Source organism: Cariama cristata, unplaced genomic scaffold, assembly GCF_000690535.1.
Source record: "Cariama cristata isolate BGI_N322 unplaced genomic scaffold, ASM69053v1 scaffold38359, whole genome shotgun sequence".
In the NCBI taxonomy this organism is placed as follows: Eukaryota; Metazoa; Chordata; class Aves; order Cariamiformes; family Cariamidae; genus Cariama; species Cariama cristata.
The window spans coordinates 3,330-8,701 of NW_009638156.1; positions in this window are offsets into that span (position 1 = coordinate 3,330).

A 5,372-nucleotide genomic window follows, 5' to 3' on the forward strand; every position below is an offset into this window, starting at 1 on the left:
GTATTCCGTATCTATGATATGCTTTGATTTATTCATTTTAATCAAGGAGTAAATAAACCAAGCAAGAATTCAGGAAATCCTAACAATTAAAGGAAGTGAGAAGGCAGGGAGCCCGACACTGAGCTACAGTAGCAACTATTTTATCCTAAGATAAAGTTTTGATCTGCATCTAAATAAACTGTCTAGGAGCAAGCGCACATGTGTAAGACAACCATAGAAGGTAAACAAACTGAACAGCTTAATATCCAGAGAATACACTAAAGCAAGAGGTACATTATAAAACACTGTAATGGGTAAGTGCTTGGAACTTCAGAATTCAAACAAGCCTTGTGTTTAAATTTAAACACACATACAGGCTTAGAAGGCTGAATGCAGAAAGGGCTGGTAACTTCTAATCTGACACTTTGCTTTCTATATACAACATTTTGTTAGTTGACAGTCTTACAAATTTGTTGAACTAAAATTACCCAGAAATTATACTGACGTTCAGCACAAAAATATTTGTAATCAGGTATATTTTCTATTTTTAATTTCTTCTACGTTTAATTACATACACTTCATTAAAGATGAGTACTTCGACTACTTGCAGAGAGACAGAACATGAACAAATGCTCCTTCTACTTAGGAGTTTGCTTGGTTACATACTAAGAAGGGAAACAAAAGGCCCAACGTCTTCAGTAATGAAAAAGTCAATTGATAGGCGAAGCCGTCACAATATCAAAGGCCTAATCCCTGCAATTCTGACTCAGGTGACAGTTCACAGGGGTCAGAGTGGCTGACACTGACCTCAAGAGCAGGTTTTAGCTATTCAGCATACTGAAAGCTGCTGGGCTATCACACCATTCGAGTGGAACAAACTGACAAATCAATTTCATCAAGGAGATGACTTTTTTTTGGGGGGGAAAAAGAGGCAGATCCGCCAATCAACAAATCCCTGCATTTCTCACACAGGTGGTTGGACAAAAGCCGAGTGCACCATCAAAGACATTTTATAGCTACCGAATGCCTTTGTACAAAACTGACTCCCACAGTTTCCTTGAGGACAGGTCTAAATAGTTCAAACATGCAAAAAAATGTTTAAAACAAATCATAACTTTTAAATTCCTCCATTTCTTGCTTTGTAAGAAAGGGTATATGGTAATTAAAACCATACTAGGCAACAACGTCAATAAATAATCATTAACCAAGTTCTAGAAAGACAGGGAACAATACAGCATACAAAAACACTTTGCTTTCTATTTGAGAGGAGTGTACTACACCTACTGTTAAGAGTTACTTTAGCGTTTATTATTAAAATAAATAATGCTTTGGTCCCTAATAGCAGAAGTAAAAAAAGTTCACTATAGGAAGCTGACAGTAATTTCATATCCTACTAGCAACAGGTTTCTGGTTGATTTTTCTCTTTAACTAAAGCAAAATGCAGGTAAGCTAAAACCAAATATTTTATTTTAAAACTGTACCTTTTAAAGGTATGCTCAGGCTCTGAAAGGCCCTAAAACTTCCTGACTCTCAGTTAGAATTTCCTGCAGTGCAGGTCTACTGCATGAAGAAAACCTGACAAAATGAAGAAGTTACATATTTGGTATTTCAACTCAGCTTGACATTTTAAAACTTCATGCTATGGTTCCAGGAAACCTTTGAAAGCTCAAGAACTGCTCATTTAAGTTATAGACTCTACACAACAAATTATTTGACCTTTCCTTCCTGATTGTCCAGAGAATGAAGCATTGAACCAGTCACTGAATTGGGATTCCAGAACAGTTAAGGGTTGATGTAAATGTCTCTATTAAGTGTCTGCAAAAATTAAAATGTTGCCAAAATTACTGCCAAACTGGTAAAGTGTGCTTTCTCTTTTTTTTTATTTTAAATCCTTACCTTACTTCAGATCTCATATCAAGTTGTTAAAGATATATAGCTTTATTTGCAAACCAGTTTTAAAATGTTCAGAACATTTTATATTTCTTACTGGTTTAGAGTAACAAATTGCGGACTATTTCTGCTCCAAGCATTGAACAAAGTAACTGTGAGCATTGAATGTTTTTCTTTTCAAGAACTGCCTTTGTTTAAAAAAAAAAAAAAAAAAAAAATCACATAGGAGTTCCATACACTTTAAAATGCTTGATCAGAGATGCTGCAAGATTAAAAGCTCAATCAGAAGGGACTGCATCTAATTGCAATTATCGAATTAAAGAAGTATTAGGAAGGAAAATCTTTATCTCTGTAATTCTCTATCTTTGCAAAATTTCATGGACTGAAGAAGCACTCTAATCTGTTGCAGAAACTAAGCCCTTCCATAAAGAATATTGTGTCCCAAAGAATTTTAGCCACAACAACGAACTGATCGAGAGTTTTTCTCTGTTTACGAAAACTACCCCTTTAAATTACAGGATTAAAGAACTGCTGAAAAACTAGATCTCAAACTATTTAAGATTTCAAAAGATCAGAACACCGGGATGGATTCAGAGCTGGGCAGGGCAGGAAGAGCTGCCAATAGTCTTAGTTGCCTGCCCAACTAGACAGACATGGAGCTTTTATGTGGCCACTGGCTGTAAGACCTGGAGCTTTTACGTGGCCCTAAAAAGTGGAGATTACCAGTTGCACCACCTTATCAGCAATCACTTGTCCCCAGTAATCCACTCCCTAGAAAGGCAATAGGGACCAACTTTGCAAGACAATTGTATCTTCCCTAGAGCTCTGTTTCACCTTTTTGCTTATTGCACAGAAATTGGTTTGTAGTTACCTTTGTAAGAAACAGGAACTCAAATACAGATACTGGAATTTTGTAGTCTGAAGAAAATAAAAACAACCATAAAACGAAGTATGAATATGTGTAACTCTAGATCTAGGAAAGAAACCATTTCTTTTGATCATTTGAAGACAGGGAAAGATTTTTGTATAAGGGTTACCAAGGTATTTAGGAACTCTGCGTTCCATTTACAAGGAACGGAAACAGTTGGCAATCTATTTCAAGTGAAGCATCTCTTCACAGAGGTGTACTGTCAATACTTTCCATTTCTCCCATCTTCCCAAGAATATTTAAAGGAATCTGAAGCTCCTGTGTTGAACTTGAACTACTTTTAGTGCTAAAGCCTTCTTTTAAGATTTATGATCATAAAAGCTAACTTCTGAAACAAACAAACGAAACCAACCCACGCATTCACCCCCACTAAACCCCAAACAAAAGCCCTGCAGGAGGCTCTGAGCCCAGAGAAAACCAAGACAGGAGTTAGTCCCAGTTGTCAAAATCACTGCCAGGGAACAGGTGAGGGGAGACTGACACTGCCACAGACACACATGGCTTGGAGTGATGTAAACGTAGAGAAGACTGTAAAGCAAACATTTGCAAGCATCCAATGTAACATTTTTCCTTTATATTTCCATGGAAAACCCTGGAAAATATAATCTTTACATGTCCTAAACTCACACACAGCTGTTATACAGGAATTATAAACAGCTGAGGCAGAAGCTGCTCCATCCATTAACATGCCATGATACAGATTATACACACATTGGGGAGGCCTAAATCTGCATTTCTCAAACCACCACAGCCAGAGTATCAATTTAGTTCTACCCACGCCTTTGTAACGTAAAGGTCACTAGTTAAAAATCTTACTTTAAAATACATTCCAGTGTGGTTTTTTTAATACCTACTTCTGGTGTGTTGAATTAAAATGTAGATTTGGAAATTTTTTAAATTATTATTTTTAATACCTTGCTGTTACCTTTCCATTTTCCAACTAAGGTCAGAGAAGCATTTGTTGATAAGCTTCCTCTGATCCACCTTTCAGGCATCATGTTTTTGGAAAAGAATCATGTTATATTGGCAACATCTATTAAAGTGACATTAAAGGCAGATACATTTAGAGCAGTGTTAAAACCCAAAGATGTAGGGCAAAAAACGATGACACATAATCCAGAGTTTTAGAAGGGCCCTTGTGAATACAGCGTGGAGTGAAACCTTTTTTCTTCCCTCATTCATTATTATGGTAATGTTCATCTACCTCTAGCATGGGTTGTGCTACTTATTTCTTTTCGCACTACTCCATCCTCTGTTGCAGCTCTAAACCAATCCACCTTTATGGCTTCTCTTGGCATTCTACCCAAAAGGTCCCTTCTAAAAATTTAGATTATTTTCTCAGTCCTGACCAGCTGTTCTGTATGCATTTTCACTTTTTTCCTTCAGCTAGCCAAAAAGAGAAAAAAAGGAAACTACAAATAAGCATACATGATAGATATTCTTTAAGTCTCATCATCAGTGAAATGAAAGAGCCTTACATTTATCAAGGAAGAAAACTAAGAGTCAACAAGGAGGAATATATAGAAAAGGAAGATTTCCCACAGCTGCTGCACTTCAAAAAGCAAATGCATATGAAACTAGTACTATTCTTGAAAATGCTCTAAGAGATCAGGACCTCTCCTGCATCCAACACAGTCAGCTACAGAACAAACCACAATCTGAAGTGGAAGTAGTTGTTCATTTATTTTTATGTTTCTTACTTTTCTGAAGCCATCCAGTTAAGAACCACTTTCACTGGTAACCTCCCAGACTGTACACAGCCATTCTGGATACATAGGAGCGCCACATTCGTGTTAATAGCGTATTAACTTTGAAACCTAGTAATTGCTCATATGTCAACATTAGATGGGATTTTCAGAGGTGCTTAGGCAATTAAGCAATCTTATGATTCCAAAATGCCCCACCAAAAACCCAAGGCGCTGTCAACTGCTTTACTGCTGACCACCTTAACAGAAACATCCAACCAATGTAGCTCTTCTGAAATTTCCAATTTTCTTCTCACTAAGCCAAACCTATCCTAAACTCTACCTTACCTTTCTTTCATCTGAAGATGCAGTTAACATTGTTTATATATTTACGTTAACAATACTTTTGTGAGGTAGGGAAGTGCTGTTATTTCCATTTTACACGTCATGTCAGTCCAGGTGGAGCAGGACAGAGGAGCTGTATGCTAGCCCTCAATAACATCGCGATACAATCATAGCTTGTGAATTAAAAATATCTGCGACTTGCCCCGAACTTAAAAGTCTGAGTTCAGCATATGTTCTTTTTAATAGCAAAATAAGCACTGATTGTATTATTCACATAGAGAAAGGATGCTCCATTTTTTAATCTAAATGAAGCAATTACGGTTTTTCCCAGCTACCTCAGTAAAAAAGGTAACTTTTTGTCATACTAAAAATGTCTATCTTTCAAGACATGTTAATTCTAGAGAGAAAGGGTTCCTTTTTGCCTTAAACAGTTAAAGCATATACATCTTATCTGGAAACTAGCATCAAAGCAATCCTGTACAAATCTCCAATTTATTAATACAGTAGGCAAAATTGAAAAGCATTTAACAAGTGACTCTCCTTAC